Source organism: Lissotriton vulgaris, chromosome 10, assembly GCF_964263255.1.
Source record: "Lissotriton vulgaris chromosome 10, aLisVul1.2, whole genome shotgun sequence".
NCBI lineage: Eukaryota > Metazoa > Chordata > Amphibia > Caudata > Salamandridae > Lissotriton > Lissotriton vulgaris.
Genome location: NC_141698.1, coordinates 1,037,858,647 through 1,037,876,357, shown reverse-complemented (window position 1 = coordinate 1,037,876,357; position 17,711 = coordinate 1,037,858,647). Strand labels below are relative to the sequence as shown.

General features: G+C 45.6%; 1 protein-coding gene across 1 annotated transcript in view; it reads right to left on the bottom strand.

The window, feature by feature from the left end:
- ENTPD3 (ectonucleoside triphosphate diphosphohydrolase 3) overlaps positions 1–15,924 on the bottom strand; it is a 140,715-nt gene extending 124,791 nt beyond the window's left edge. The window contains exon 1 of the mRNA XM_086942082.1: positions 15,780–15,924. The gene's annotated coding sequence lies outside the window, so the exon portion shown is untranslated. The remainder of the gene's footprint in view (positions 1–15,779) is intronic.
- Positions 15,925–17,711: the final 1,787 nt, after the last annotated feature.

The following is a 17,711-nucleotide window of genomic DNA, read 5'->3' as shown; positions in this document are numbered from 1 at the left end:
AAAAATGTATGTATTCCGATCCATGCACGAGTGCTATTTTGGATGTGTACTGTACATTTTATTTACTATTTTTTTTTTGCCAAAACACACTCGTACAGACCAATCAGTGCATTTTAATGTAAATTAGGATTGACCAGCATTTTTGATGTTAGTGGACCTACTTTCGACGTGGATAGCTGGAGCGTTAAGCGCAATATGCAACCCTTCAGAAACCTCTTCAGCACACCCACCTCTTTTATTTGCATCAACATAGCTAGAGTGACTCTCCTAGTTGCGATCTGCCCATGTTTTCCCAATAGTCTTTTGCCTACATCCTTAAATTGATAGAGATCTATTATCTGAGTTTTTAGTATTTGTGCACACTTTTTAGATCGAGCCTACAGCGCTTGAGCTGTCAGGTGATCTGTTGAATGTACTTTGTGGAGTCTGACTCCTCTCACTGCTTTCGATTGGCCTCTGTCTATGCCATTCAAAAATGGTAGTCTGTAAATGGCAAATGCTTGGTGCATGTCCCGCCTTTTTCTCAGAAGGCAACTCCCATGGATTATTGCCGCGGGAACGAGCAGCGACATGCAAGCTGCTTGCATGCCTTTCTCTTGTTTATTTAAAGCATTTTGATGCTGGTTCCAGGTTGCATATTGCGCTTAACGCTCCAGCTATCCACGTCGAAAGTAGGTCCACTAACATCAAAAATGCTGGTCAATCCTAATTTACATTAAAATGCACTGATTGGTCTGTACGAGTGTGTTTTGGCAAAAAAAAATAGTAAATAAAATGTACAGTACACATTCAAAATAGCACTCGTGCATGGATCGGAATACATACATTTTTTTGTAAACGGGTGACTCCCCATCTACTTTCATTATAGATTATCGTTCTTTCTCTGTATTCTAGCCTGATGGTGCATGAAGAATAAAAGAAATAGTGAACACCCTTCTGACAACAGCTACACAACAAACTGAACCAATTACAATCCAGGGCCAGCATTTCGTGCTGCCTATTTGGAAGAGACTGTGAGAGGTGGGGGCCATAGGTGGATAGATGGACGCACTCACACGTTTCCTTAGGCACAGGACAGGCACCATGCAGGTGGTACTGAAAGCTTCCTTCACGCAGGACAGGCACCATACAGGTATCGGGCCAAGCTTCTCTTCAAAGAGGACTGGCACCATGCAGGTGGCAGTGCAAGCTTCCTTCATGCAGGACAGGCACCATACAGGTATCGGGCCAAGCTTCTCTTCAAAGAGGACTGGCACCATGCAGGTGGCAGTGCAAGCTTCCTTCACGCAGGACAGGCACCATGCAGGTGGCAGTGCAAGCTTCCTTCATGCAGGACAGGCACCATGCAGTTATATGGCCAAGCTTCTCTCCAAACAGGACTGGCATCATGCAGGTGGCAGTGCAAGCTTCCTTCACGCAGGACAGGCACCATGCAGGTGGCAGTGCAAGCTTCCTTCATGCAGACAAGCACCATGCTGGTGGCAGTGCAAGCTTCCTTCATGCAGGACAGGCACCATGCAGGTATATGGCCAAGCTTCTCTCCAAACAAGACTGGCACCATGCAGGTGGCAGTGCAAGCTTCCTTCACGCAGGACAGTCACCATGCAGGTGGCAGTGCAATCTTCCTTCACGCAGGACAGGCACCATGCAGGTATATGGCCAAGCTTCTCTCCAAACAGGACTGGCACCATGCAGGTGGCAGTGCAAGCTTCCTTCACGCAGGACAGTCACCATGCAGGTGGCAGTGCAAGCTTCCTTCATGCAGGACAGGCACTGTGCAGGTATATGGCCAAGCTTCTTCTCTCCAAACAGGACTGGCATCATGCCGGTGGCAGTGCAAGCTTCCTTCACGCAGGACAGGCACCATGCAAGTGGCAGTGCAAGCTTCCTTCTTGCAGACAAGCACCATGCTGGTGGCAGTGCAAGCTTCCTTCATGCAGGACAGGCACCATGCAGGTATATGGCCAAGTTTCTCTCCAAACAAGACTGGCACCATGAAGGTGGCAGTGCAAGCTTCCTTCACGCAGGACAGTCACCATGCAGGTGGCAGTGCAATCTTCCTTCACGCAGGACAGGCACCATGCAGGTATATGGCCAAGCTTCTCTCCAAACAGGACTGGCACCATGCAGGTGGCAGTGCAAGCTTCCTTCACGCAGGACAGTCACCATGCAGGTGGCAGTGCAAGCTTCCTTCATGCAGGACCAGCACCATGCAGGTATATGGCCAAGCTTCCCTCCAAACAGGAGTGGCACCATGCAGGTGGCAGTGCAAGCTTCCTTCATGCAGGACAGGCACCATGCAGGTGGCAGTGCAAGCTTCCTTCATGCAGGACAGGCACCATGCAGGTGTATGGCCAAGCTTCTCTCCAAACAGGACTGGCACCATGCAGGTGGCAGTGCAAGCTTCCTTCATGCAGGACAGGCACCATGCAGGTGGCAGTGCAAGCTTCCTTCTTGCAGACAAGCACCATGCTGGTGGCAGTGCAAGCTTCCTTCACACAGGACAGTCACCATGCAGGTGGCAGTGCAATCTTCCTTCACGCAGGACAGGCGCCAAGCAGGTATATGGCCAAGCTTCTCTCCAAACAGGACTGGCACCATGCAGGTGGCAGTGCAAGCTTCCTTCGCGCAGGACAGGCACCATGCAGGTGGCAGTGCAAGCTTCCTTCATGCAGGACAGGCACCATGCAGGTGTATGGCCAAGCTTCTCTCCAAACAGGACTGGCACCATGCAGGTGGCAGTGCAAGCTTCCTTCATGCAGGACAGGCACCATGCAGGTGGCAGTGCAAGCTTCCTTCATGCAGGACAGGCGCCAAGCAGGTATATGGCCAAGCTTCTCTCCAAACAGGACTGGCACCATGCAGGTAGCAGTGCAAGCTTCCCTCCACCCAGGAGAGGTACCATTGAGACGCAACAGCGGAAGCTTCCCTCACATAGACAAGACACAGTGAAAGCACAATTAGTGCACGTTTTACTCACACAGGCACAGTCACAGCACATGTAGCAGCAGTATAAACCCCATACACGCATGACAAAATCTTTCTTTTCATTTTTGGCAACAATTTATGCAGGAGTAGACATCCAGCGACTCCCTGCCCCGTGACCCCTGGTGTGGGACAGGTTTTCATCCTCTCATCAATTATCTTGAATATTTTCACGGATCCACAGAACCATTAATGATAATAACAATTTGTTTTTCATGGAGGACTTCTGCTGTCAACAGGTGTACTTTTACTTAACGCATCTCATCCCTTTTGCACCCCATTAATGTTATATACTTTTGCTCACTTGACGTCGCTAGGAGGTTCCGTTCTAAGATTATGGAAGGCAGCTGCCTGAACCATTTCACTCGTACGTTTTGGGAAAACTATGTCCATCATAAACAGTGGAGAGGGCTGTCTCCAGGCTTCTTCCTGGTCTGAATCCATTTTGTCTTTCTGACGGTGGATTGTTTTGTTGAATGAATGTTTGTCTCTGGACAAAAGGAGCCTTTTCAATGAGTTTACCCAAGAAGGGATCCATTGCGATTTTACTAACCCTAGGCGGAGCGGGAGTACGCGGAGGTCCACAGAGTTGGGAACCAACTTTGTGGAACTGCGCTCCGCCACCCGTCTCCACCTCCCCTGAAGGGTTCTGGGAAGAGGGAATATTTTGAAGCCACTGTTAAGGTAGAGGGCCCATGCCACACATTCAGATGTCAAACATGCCCCTCTGAAGCACAGCAAACTACTTGTTTACAGCGACTTTGGAAGAACAGAAGGTTGAGCTGAGCGCAATAGGCTGGAAATGGTGCCCTGCTAGTCACATACAGATTTCTGCAGCATGTACATTAATCCACTGAGCTAACTGATCTGCTGCAATCACACCAAAAATAAATACAAAAACTGTTCGGGTGCAGTGCTTAATTTGTAAAAAATGAAGTGCCGGGGCTGAAAATGCTGCAGAGGAGGCTATACAGCTCACTTCTACCTCCAGTGTGCCCAACTTTCAAGACCCGCACTGCCTCAGTCTCTATACTGTAACCATACTGTGCTATCTGTCCCATAATCGATTTACAAAAGGGGGTGGTGATGAACAGAGTGTCTGAATTGAGCAGACCACTCTTACCCAGTCCAAAGATCAGGGCTTGATCCATCACCGTTATTTATCTCACTGCCCCATCCCAGCTCAGAACATGGCTATATGCAAATCAGTCTGTCCCTGGCCCAGTGCATCATGGGAACAGGGCAGACTAAACTACCAAGCCAATTCTTTACCAGAAAGGAGACAAGCTACCGGGGACCGGTTTCTGGCATTTCAGCCTCTTCGGCCCGGCTTGCTTGAATCCTGATGGAGCAGTGAGAAAGGGACTCATGTCTGAGTATACCCTGCCACACCTATAGTCCCTTGCTCATTGCACCATCAGGATTCAAGCAAGCCGGGCCGAAGAGGCTGAAATGCCAGAAACCGGTCCCCGGTAGCTTGTTTCCTTCCCAGTGTAAGAATTGGCTTTTGTAGTTTGGTTTGCCCTGTTCCCATCATGCACTGGGACAGGAACAGACTAATTTGCATACAGCCAGGTTCTGAAACTGGGATGGTGCAGTGAGCTAAAAAACGGTGTTGGATCTAGCCCTGATCTCTTGACTGGGTGAGAGTATTCTGTTTAATTCAGAGACTCTGTCCCTCACCACCCCTTGTTGTAAATATTTTTGTCCACCCTAAGCGTGGAAGGGTATGCTCAGATGTGAGTCCCTTGCTCATTGCACCATCAGGATTCAAGCAAGCCGGGCCGAAGAGGCTGAAATGCCAGAAACCGGTCCCCGGTAGCTTGTTTCCTTCCCAGTGTAAGAATTGGCTTTTGTAGTTTGGTTTGCCCTGTTCCCATCATGCACTGGGACAGGAACAGACTAATTTGCATACAGCCAGGTTCTGAAACTGGGATGGTGCAGTGAGCTAAAAAACGGTGTTGGATCTAGCCCTGATCTCTTGACTGGGTGAGAGTATTCTGTTTAATTCAGAGACTCTGTCCCTCACCACCCCTTGTTGTAAATATTTTTGTCCACCCTAAGCGTGGAAGGGTATGCTCAGATGTGAGTCCCTTGCTCATTGCACCATCAGGATTCAAGCAAGCCGGGCCGAAGAGGCTGAAATGCCAGAAACCGGTCCCCGGTAGCTTGTTTCCTTCCCAGTGTAAGAATTGGCTTTTGTAGTTTGGTTTGCCCTGTTCCCATCATGCACTGGGACAGGAACAGACTAATTTGCATACAGCCAGGTTCTGAAACTGGGATGGTGCAGTGAGCTAAAAAACGGTGTTGGATCTAGCCCTGATCTCTTGACTGGGTGAGAGTATTCTGTTTAATTCAGAGACTCTGTCCCTCACCACCCCTTGTTGTAAATATTTTTGTCCACCCTAAGCGTGGAAGGGTATGCTCAGATGTGAGTCCCTTGCTCATTGCACCATCAGGATTCAAGCAAGCCGGGCCGAAGAGGCTGAAATGCCAGAAACCGGTCCCCGGTAGCTTGTTTCCTTCCCAGTGTAAGAATTGGCTTTTGTAGTTTGGTTTGCCCTGTTCCCATCATGCACTGGGACAGGAACAGACTAATTTGCATACAGCCAGGTTCTGAAACTGGGATGGTGCAGTGAGCTAAAAAACGGTGTTGGACCTAGCCCTGATCTCTTGACTGGGTGAGAGTATTCTGTTTAATTCAGAGACTCTGTCCCTCACCACCCCTTGTTGTAAATATCTGTCCCATAAGACTTGCGTTTTACGTCTTAACTACACCAACAGATGAGTGCGAAAACAAAATGCACACCAAATGAAAATATGTTTTTGAACCTATTAATCAGTGCGGTCTGACTGGGTTTGTTGCAGGTCAGGAGGCTGCTTGAGCACAGCAGGTCATGTCACTGCTAGGGCTGCCTGTAATTAGTTTGGCCCAGTTATGACGACGGCATAGGCATCCACTGCTCAGCTTGCTGTGACCCTGCCTGCTACAGCAAAAGCACTGTCGCCAACCGTAATGCTGTAATGCCTGTGATAAAATGAACAAACAATATCCCACGAGGTATTAATGAACAGACAGTTAAGTATGTATGCCAAAAGCATTACTAGCAATGAAAAAGCAGACTCAATTTAATTTTTAGAAAGTGCAGATAGCATCATATATTTAAATTATAAACACGATATACAGTTATGGCAGCACTGTATAGACGTAAATCAAGAAGCAACCCAAATTGAACTTGGTGCTCAGTGTGTATTGGTGATACGAGGTGGCGACGCAAGTGACAATGGTGCACAGCAAAAACGGCGCAGGTGAAGTGAGTGGAATAATATATAAAGTGTAATGAAAAGCAATGGCTAAACTGTGTAATTTAGTCAGATAACGTATGATTTACAATTGACAATTCAAGTACGCCATTGCAGGAAGTTGCGCCAATGATTGCGCTGTGTGTTGTCGACGAAGGTTTCGATCCACTTTAGTTGGGATCGTCTTCAGGATGGGGATGCGGTGAATGAACGGTGCTATAAGTTTGTAGTGAAGCGTTGGCAGGTGGAGTACGGGCTGCGGCAATGGGAGCCTGTTGGGCCAGGATCGGCGTGAAAGTTGTCTGGGAGAGCTTGGGTGAAATCAAGAGGGAGAAGCTGCTCATCTGCGGTGCCAGGGTCCGCGAGGTAGCTGTAATGGTTCCTCAGATATGGTGGTCGCGGGTACGGGCCGTTGTATTCAATATGCGGCGCGCGTTGTACCTGAAATGATTCCTAAGATATAGTAGTCGCGGGTACGGGCAGTGATATTCAAATTGCGCCGTGCTGTGGCTGAATGAATCAGCGAGCGCAGGCTGGAATAGATCCGGGGGCAGGGAGCACGGCTACTAGGTCGAGCGCGATGTCAGGAAAGCCGTGAGTATGGCTGTTGCACTTACTGGGCTCAAGCACACTCAGCAATTAGCATGCTTGGAGGCAGCGCACGGAAACTGCAGGTGACTCAATAGCACACAAAAGTTGTGGTGGGCCACAGCCACATCAAGCACATTTAGGATGTTATGTTATGTTATGTTAGTATGAATTTGTAGAGCGCACGTTCACCCTGGGGTTTCTTGGCGCTGTGTACCGCTGGGGAACCCGTCCTGGCTTTCCCTGTGAGATGGTCCCTATTAGGCATCCCCAAGGTGAAGCCAGGCATCCCCGGCAGCGAGGGGGCCGTTGTGGAGATTAAGCAAGCTATTGCCCAGAGTTGCAGCGTGGGACCCATGGTTAGAGAGGCACCGAGGCGAGATTTATCGAGCCCGCTGACATTGGTTCTGTACCCTGCCGCGTCGGGAATTGAACCCTGGTCCCGGGCCGACCTCTGCTTCTGGGTCTGCCGCCTCTAACCGGTGAGCCACACTTCTCCAGGATAGTAGCAATACCGGGCTGCAGGCCCCCACTACAATTATCCAATGGGAGGCTTAGGCCCAGGCAGTGGCAGGGTGCAGCAGACTCGGGGAATAGAATGCAAGCCATTCGTTAGGGATGACTTCTTGGATTCATGACAGGCGTGACGACATCATCACTAAAGTGATGATACACAATCATGCCTGCCTGAACAGATGTATGTCTCCCTATGAAAACATACCAGCCCGTCACCATGCAAAGGTATGTGGTTCTTTTTATTTCAATTAATATTGTGACCATCACCTGCAGGACCAGAAATCGTAGCCCCGGCCCTGTGAAAGAAGTGCCGGTGCTGAGCACATGAAAGCACCTGCTCAAATTAAGCACTGGGTGACAGTGAGAATCTGGCAGGAGGCAACCAAGTTTCTAGGATGGGAGGACACACCAATGGAGGTAACTCCGCTGTGGGATAGTGACACTTTACGGGAGTTCCGGACACTACAGGGACTCACCAAATTGGAGTTCATAGGAATTTAGCGACTCAGAGATGTATGGAGGGGGCAAGCTTACACGACCGTTGATACTTTGCAGCAGGAGTATGAAATGGTGGCTCTATAAATACCTACAACTAGGACACGCGCTGAAGGGAGGGAGAGACCTTGACCAATGCTGCTGGTTGCCTCCAGAGGATTGCTTACAATTGGACCCCATGCAGGGGAAGGCGGTCTCCTTAGTATATGCTGAACTTAAGAACAATTTTCCAGATCCATTAGTCAAGCTGAGAGCAAGATGGGAGCAGGACCTCGGCCCCCTGAGGACGATGATTGGACAGAAGCGATACAGAGCCCCAGAGAACTGGCGATGGGTGCAAGGTTTTGTTTAATACAGTTACACAAGTTGTACGGGTCATATTATTCCAGGGCACTGCTCCTTTGCTTGGGATGGACAGATGATGCACTTTGCATCAGGGGATGTGGGAATGAAGGGTCCTTCTTTCACATACTCAGGGAATGCCCAAAAATACACAGGTATGGGACCAGGGTGACAAAAATTATGCAGAGGGTTACGGGTCAAGGGGTACCTCTGACATCCCGGTCATACATTTTGTCTATTTCTGAGATGAGTGGGGGTTTAGATGCCAAGAGATCTGGCTGCAGCTGGCATTGGGGATTGCTAAAAGGCATGTAGCCCACGTCTGGGGGGTATGGAAATGAGCAAGGCTGGAGTCTGGGTGGCAGATGTGGATTGATGCCGGAAAACCGAACAAGTGGTCTACCAGAGCAGGGATGTCCAAAGAAATGGGAGACAATCTGGAATACTTGGCAGTGGGGTCAGGTGTCAAAGAGGAGATCCTGTTTCGAAGAGAATACGTCATGAATTCCCATAGTAATGCATGCATTTACTCTACACCTTTCAACGTTCACGTTGGCTACGCTTCAGTCGTGTGTTTCTGAATCTCACACACCCTACAGATTGTGTGTGTTGTTCATGGCACAACCCTAAGGAAAGACCCTTTCAAGGAGTGGGACAAACGTTTAAGTGTGCCTTACACCCCAGCCCACTTCTTTATAGAAATAATAAGCAAGCCGAATTGGTAACATGGACTAAGGGCGCACAGCTATGAGTATGGCTAATGTAAGATTTCAAAATGTATTAGGCGACTGCTACTAGGCTGGAAGGAAGGTTACCAGTCTTCCTTAATATTCCTGGACTAGTCCAGGTTAACAATTAATTTCTGTTCCTGCCGAGCAATCTAACTCCAAGTTATATTCAAAAACAAAAGGTGTGTTATTAATCAAAATTAAATAACAAGTTAGACAACAAAGTCCAAATTCACATCAGATAAGCATTCAGACACCCGAATCTTGGAGTACGTCAATCCATGTTTAGATGCCAAATTTCAAGGGTCAATCCAGTTTCTCATGTCTTTTTATTCATTCAGAAGTATGTTCCCAATTTCAAAGTTCATTCCAAAATCAAAATCCAAGTTTCACAAAAACGTCCACTGCAGCCAACACGTGTTTCGTTGAGCATTTATCTCATGCCAACCAACTTCCTCAGGGCTGCAAGCCAAATTAATACAAAATATAAGCTCGAGTAATAACAATTCTCAGTAATAATAACAGACCGTAAAGTAAATAGATGAATTGTACTACAAAAAAACACCACTTATGTGAGATAAAAGACACAGTACCCTCATTTTTAGTGACAGTTCATAGTCATAATTGCAACATGTGGATCCCGGTGTCAAATTATACACAACAACAAAGCATTCTGGTATATCGCCAAATTCGAGTTAGGATTATTACCTAAACAGTAAATGAAAATTCTTCAGTTTCAGATTTGTTCAGTATTTTTCTCCAAAGAATCAACAGTATCTGGAAGAACACAAGGAGGCTTTAGCTCTGTCACCACTAGAGTACGATAATTATTTAAACGCGCTCTTAATCATAAGAAGGGATCTGTAATCAAGTCACAATTTATCTTTACTGTCAGGGTACATAAATGCTTGCCAAAATATTGCTCGCTTTGAAAACGTAGTAGGACAGTGTAACAATTCTCCGTGTTCATTTTATACTTAAAAACGGTGTCCTCTAGCAAAACATGGTAAACGGCCGAATATAAGTACCTTTCGACTTCTTCACACCCACGAGATTTATTATATGGATGATGAGTCAGTTCTTCAACAGATCTATCAGACGGTTCTATAACAAAAAGGAATCTCAGAATCCAAGTCGATCTGACTTAAAGTATAGAACCAAATGCCACTATTTAGTAAAGAGTTCCTTACCAGTAGGTTAAATAAGTGGCCTCAAACAGTCTCTTTCCACAATGTCACTCTTCAACAGTCGAAATCTGGGTCTATAGAGGAAAGCCATAATATAAAAAAAAAAAAAACAACCTAACGAAGTGCATAATATAAGAAGCGTACCGAAGTGCAAGGTTATGAAATACGGAGTCGCGAGAGTAACGAGACAGTTTCTCACCTATATCCCAGTAGAAACGGCGTGGTATGTATCTTCACCGGCACGGTGTTTATCTCCGTCGGCGTGCACCATAGCCGCCATATTGCTTAAGTACCCATTTAACATGCGCTAGTACTTCCTGTAAAGGTAACGCGATAATTCTCCGCCATCTTAACATGGTGTGTGAATCAATATGAAGGAGTTATATTCGACCCATCAAACGTGTTATTCTATGTTGGGAAGTAATAAGAGCAAAATAACTAATTAATAATCGTAATATTAGTTATCACTGGTATTTATAATCCAGTTTACGTGAACGAGAAGGTTTATTTTGATACTCAACAGAACATGTTGATGAAAATAATAATCAGCAGAGCGTTAAGATAAATCCGCATTTCTAATGAAACAGGACAATATAAATTAACATGGAGAAAGATCCATGTGGAGGAGCCCGTTGTACCTCCAAAGGAATATTCAGTTCAATAAATTCAGCCAGAAGTGGCAACCAATGTATTCATTATATTTGAAAGTGGCAACCAATATATTCATTATATTTGCAGTCTTGGCTATTTATACAAAATAGAGAGAATATAGCATAAAGAAAGTTGGCATTACTAGTTAACAGATTCGTAATTTCAAAAGAGGGAATACATATATTCAGTGATAATCTGAATAAATGTAGAGCAAAATTGTTGCTTATTGTAACTGCAACGTGTTCATAGACAGCGTTTAAGGCTACGTATTATAATTCCCATCTCGTCACATTAAGAATTTGGGCAAGTAAATTCTCCATGTTAGTACAACTCTTAAGTGGTGGCAAAGCGTTCAGCGTCCCGTGTCTTCCCAATATTAATCATTATGATTTCATAATAGAGGGAGTGGCGGCATTTACATTTGAGGGACCCAAGTATCATATGGAATCCATTAGTCACAGCTTTACAAATAGTTCAAAAAGAGAGCCAAATCAAATAAAGTTTTATTTGTTTGTAAAACTACATAACTAATCTCCCAGAAAATACTGTAATTCAGTATCCAAGTTAAGTCCGTCTTCCACAGCCCGAAGTACCATAATCCAACGTGCCTCTCTGCGTCTAAGTTTTAATACTCTATCTCCTCCACGTCTGTCTATGGTCACTTGTTCTATACCATGATAGTAAAATTTATGCTGTACTGAATCATTTCTATTCTGAATAGAATGTGAGGCTATGGGGTACCTCGTATCCCCATTTTTGAGTGCCCGATAGTGTTCCACCATTCGATCTTTAAGTCTCCTAACTGTACTCCCTACATAAATCTTACCACAAAGGCAAGCAATCACATAAATCACATAGGTAGATTCACAGTTAATAAAAGAGTTAATGTGGTGGGTACCTGTGTCATTATAATCAAATTTCAAAACCTTTCTCTTAGCCCACCAACATGAGCTACAATTACCACAATGGTGAAAACCTTTGGGACGGGTGCGTAACCAATCACTGTGACTCAAACTTGGGATTGCTTTCGGGTAGCTCGGGCTTACAATATTGGCGATGGACATTCCCTTTCTGAAGGTAATACTAGGTCTCTCCATCAGAAAGGGTCTTAAATCTTTATCAGAAAAGAGCATGTGCCAGTATTTCTTCATAATACTAAAGATTTTATTACTACCAACACCAAAGTTTGTAATCATTCTGATAATCTGGTTGTCATCTTTTGTATCATTCTTATCCTTAGATTTAAGTGTCATCTCTCGTTTAAGTTTCTGTACTCGGTTAATGGCCTTGTTGACAATAGTACTCGCATAACCTCTATTTTTAAACCTCATCTTCATGTCCAAAACATTTGCATCAAAATCAATGTCCTTAGAACAGTTTCTTCTTGCTCTAATCATCTCCCCATAAGGGATTGAATTGATTTGGCTCTTAGGATGGCAACTATCAGCTCGTAGGAGTGAATTGCAACTAGTTTCTTTGCGAAACATGCGGCTGAAAAGTTTATTTTCCTCTACAAAAAGTTCAATGTCTAGAAAGGTTAGTTTCTCTTTGTCATAATATGAAGTAAATGACATATTAAGGTCATTGGTATTGAGATAAGTAAAAAACGACTCCAATTCCTCTGTCGTACCCCTCCAGATCAACAAACAGTCGTCAATGAATCTTCCCCAATAGTATATGTGATCAATCCATCGCTTAAGAGTTGTACTAACATGGAGAATTTACTTGCCCAAATTCTTAATGTGACGAGATGGGAATTATAATACGTAGCCTTAAACGCTGTCTATGAACACGTTGCAGTTACAATAAGCAACAATTTTGCTCTACATTTATTCAGATTATCACTGAATATATGTATTCCCTCTTTTGAAATTACGAATCTGTTAACTAGTAATGCCAACTTTCTTTATGCTATATTCTCTCTATTTTGTATAAATAGCCAAGACTGCAAATATAATGAATATATTGGTTGCCACTTTCAAATATAATGAATACATTGGTTGCCACTTCTGGCTGAATTTATTGAACTGAATATTCCTTTGGAGGTACAACGGGCTCCTCCACATGGATCTTTCTCCATGTTAATTTATATTGTCCTGTTTCATTAGAAATGCGGATTTATCTTAACGCTCTGCTGATTATTATTTTCATCAACATGTTCTGTTGAGTATCAAAATAAACCTTCTCGTTCACGTAAACTGGATTATAAATACCAGTGATAACTAATATTACGATTATTAATTAGTTATTTTGCTCTTATTACTTCCCAACATAGAATAACACGTTTGATGGGTCGAATATAACTCCTTCGTATTGATTCACACACCATGTTAAGATGGCGGAGAATTATCGCGTTACCTTTACAGGAAGTACTAGCGCATGTTAAATGGGTACTTAAGCAATATGGCGGCTATGGTGCACGCCGACGGAGATAAACACCGTGCCGGTGAAGATACATACCACGCCGTTTCTACTGGGATATAGGTGAGAAACTGTCTCGTTACTCTCGCGACTCCGTATTTCATAACCTTGCACTTCGGTACGCTTCTTATATTATGCACTTCGTTAGGTTGTTTTTTTTTTTTTTATATTATGGCTTTCCTCTATAGACCCAGATTTCGACTGTTGAAGAGTGACATTGTGGAAAGAGACTGTTTGAGGCCACTTATTTAACCTACTGGTAAGGAACTCTTTACTAAATAGTGGCATTTGGTTCTATACTTTAAGTCAGATCGACTTGGATTCTGAGATTCCTTTTTGTTATAGAACCGTCTGATAGATCTGTTGAAGAACTGACTCATCATCCATATAATAAATCTCGTGGGTGTGAAGAAGTCGAAAGGTACTTATATTCGGCCGTTTACCATGTTTTGCTAGAGGACACCGTTTTTAAGTATAAAATGAACACGGAGAATTGTTACACTGTCCTACTACGTTTTCAAAGCGAGCAATATTTTGGCAAGCATTTATGTACCCTGACAGTAAAGATAAATTGTGACTTGATTACAGATCCCTTCTTATGATTAAGAGCGCGTTTAAATAATTATCGTACTCTAGTGGTGACAGAGCTAAAGCCTCCTTGTGTTCTTCCAGATACTGTTGATTCTTTGGAGAAAAATACTGAACAAATCTGAAACTGAAGAATTTTCATTTACTGTTTAGGTAATAATCCTAACTCGAATTTGGCGATATACCAGAATGCTTTGTTGTTGTGTATAATTTGACACCGGGATCCACATGTTGCAATTATGACTATGAACTGTCACTAAAAATGAGGGTACTGTGTCTTTTATCTCACATAAGTGGTGTTTTTTTGTAGTACAATTCATCTATTTACTTTACGGTCTGTTATTATTACTGAGAATTGTTATTACTCGAGCTTATATTTTGTATTAATTTGGCTTGCAGCCCTGAGGAAGTTGGTTGGCATGAGATAAATGCTCAACGAAACACGTGTTGGCTGCAGTGGACGTTTTTGTGAAACTTGGATTTTGATTTTGGAATGAACTTTGAAATTGGGAACATACTTCTGAATGAATAAAAAGACATGAGAAACTGGATTGACCCTTGAAATTTGGCATCTAAACACGGATTGACGTACTCCAAGATTCGGGTGTCTGAATGCTTATCTGATGTGAATTTGGACTTTGTTGTCTAACTTGTTATTTAATTTTGATTAATAACACACCTTTTGTTTTTGAATATAACTTGGAGTTAGATTGCTCGGCAGGAACAGAAATCACTTCTTTATAGATGTTTTCTAACCCTATAAAATAAATATAATAATGTTTAAAAGCCCGTTTGATGTTTTTGTTAGCCACGCTCTTGAAGACAGCCCTTCAGACATAGCCTAGGGCTACTGGCCCAAGGCCTAGAGGTAAACATTGCATCTACCATTTGAATCCCTCTAGTATATGAAAGTAACACCCATATATTAATTTTTGCAATATTAAAGTACTGAAAGTCTGTGTGCGTTGGCATATAGTACACACACACCTGCCCGGCTGCCTAGCAACAGTGTCTGTGTAGGAATGTGGGGGTTCAAGAAGATCTGAGTACATCATGTGGAGTTTTACGAATCTGAACCACACATTTTCAAATTGCACATAATCACAGTTTGTGCCCCACAAGAGATGACGTGATTTTCTCAAAACTGCGCAATTTTAAGTTAAGTGACGAAGCCGCAATCAGGAACCAGAACTCCAGCCCGCGAGACCGCATCTCCTGCCCATGTGCTTAGAATAAAAGGCGCGCTCCTTTTATTCCAACTGCATTTCACGTTATTCATAATGGAAATACTACTTTTACGTCACACCATCTTGTGCAGGACACAAGATGGCAGTGGTGATACTGACTATGAAACTGGACTCTAGTCTCGGCTCCGCAGTTTGACCAGCTGTGTTACTTTTGACACACCGTTTCCTCTTCCACGTCAGCCTAGATTGGGCGCCCTTTGAAGCAAGCTGGTAAGTACAGCTCCTGAAATAACTGGCTTTTTCAGCTGAAACTTCCGATGCCCCTTTTCACTGTTTCGCCTAAACCGAGCCCGGCAATGCCAATAGCAAAAGCCTCGTTGATTATACTCCAGTTCCTAGGGATGCCCCCGCCTGCTGTGATCACCATGGCAACTGAGATGAAACAGCCTCTCGTTACTGCGAGTGTCCCTATTAAAATGCAGATCGTCTTATCCTTACCTTGTCCACGAGCACTCCCTGGAATCCGGCCATTACCACAGAAAATACCAAATAAATAACCCTTGGGGAGAATACATGCCGGGATGTCTAAATTGTCGACCTTGAAGATGTGCGTTCCAATCCCAGCTTCCCTGTGCAATCACATTGTGTGATCCTGTGCAAATCACAAAATCTTTCTGTGTGGGAGGTTCCCTTTCTGCCAAAAAGCAATACAAATAAGCTAAAAGCCACGGTACGTTTTGCATAAAGTGGCCCTTTGCCCTGCCCCAGTGCACAGGCGCATGCCTTACCGTAGAGCCCCTTCCTGGGTGGGGGGCTTGAAGCAACTCAGGTCCGCGGCTCCCCCACGTCGCTGGACTGGTCCGCCCTGGCGCACAGGCGAGAAGACACCAGGAGCAGAGACGAGGAATTAGACAGGGAGGAGGGGGGGCTGGAAGACGCCGGGATCTCCAGTCTGGGAGGCGGGAGGGAGGGCTCCTCAGTGCGAGCCGAGCGCGCTCTGCCTCTGGCTTTAAAGTGAGATCTTGCTCTGAAAGCACGCCCCCTGCAGGGGCGGGGGCGAAGAGCACCCCCAGGGAGAGAGAGGGGACCGGCATTCCTGGACTGTCGGGCGCATGAATGAATAAATGCACCTCGAGTGAATGAAAGTGATGTCAGATGCCGCCATGCCGGCCCTGTTTCATCTCCACACTTTCAATGTGCGTGCACGCGCTCACAGGTTGTATTGCAAAATACGTCATAAAAACAATAATTGTAGTCAGACTCAGGTCGGCGCCTTATGGGGAGGAAATACATAATAATAACGGCTACGTTGAAGACCCCGGGCCCAGCCTCAGGAAACCAGCAGGGTTTCACGTGAAGCCTTTCCCACCTTCTTGATCAAAATGTGTGATCTTGGGAAAACCCCTTTGCGTCACTGGGGCTTTCTTGTCTTACCGCCAAACAAGTGGTTGATTTATGGGTAATCAGTTTTCTGCGTGTGCTTTCCTTGAGAATCGCCATGCAGTGTTGTAAGACACCTTTTTTTTTTTAAAGTTAACACGTTTTATTTTTGATTTATGGAAAGTGACAGCGTGGTTTTAAAATGATGTTACAAACAGTATCACCGCACTACATCGTAATAGTTAAATTAATTTAAAAATCTTTCATCCACTACATCGACCTTATCACTGCATCGAGGGAGATAAATATATGTACATATAATAAATATATATTCACTGGACCATCTAGTGGAGGTCCTATTTTTAGGTTTCGCTGGGGGGCGGAGCCGTTAGGCTCCTCCTCCAGAGAAATCTATTGAGTATAGTAAGCACTATGGAACACGCCCCCCCGTCCCATTGGCTAGCTCCATAAATGGAGCCTAGCCATTGGACGAGGGGCCTGTCCATCAATGCCGGACCAGACACGGGGGCGTTCCCGAGATTCTTTGGCTTTTGCCGACGTCACGCGACGCCGGGAACGCCCCCGAGTCTCCTCCGGCCGGGCCGTGCTTGCTGCTGTCCTGGGCATCGTGAGTGTTTTTCCCCCGGCACGTTTCCCGCCTCCCTCCCGCCGTTCGTGTTCTCTCCCGCCCCCCTCACGCCCCCTGTGTCCTCTCCCGCCCCCTCCCGCCGTCCGTTCCTCTCCCGCCCCCCCGTGTCCTCGTAGGTGCTGCCGCCATTTTTTTTATCCGCCCGGGGGTCAACCGGCAGCTGCTCGGCACCTTGGCCGAGACACGAAGGGGCTGCGACCGCATTGGTGGCTTTTCGGAGGCTCGTCGGCAGAGGCGCGCTCTGATTGGCCGCTGCAGTGGGCCTGTCCCCGTGAGCTGCGCCGCCGTTGGTTGGAGCCTCGCCGCGTCATCAGGATCTGCCCCGGGAGCCGCGCTGTGAGTGGCTGACTCCGGGGGAACCCTCGACGTCAGCGGAGGCCAGTGGGAGCTGCGACGGGGGCCGTGCCTGCGAGGGTGAGTCTTTGGGAACACGTGACGGTCGCTGTCTGGGAGTCTGCATGTGGCGCACAGGTATGCTGATGAGAAACTGGGCAGCATTATGGGCACGCGAGGTGAGCTCGACGGGCGGGTTGTGGGGGCAGAAGGGGCGGACTCTGAGGGAACGCGTGGAAAGTGTTGGTGTCAGAGTTGTGCGCCACTGTGCCTACTATTTCCAATCTCGCTGCACTTGCAGTGATAATGTTTTTTGCTTCTGTGCTGAGTTCACTTCTGACGCAAATCATCATTGGCC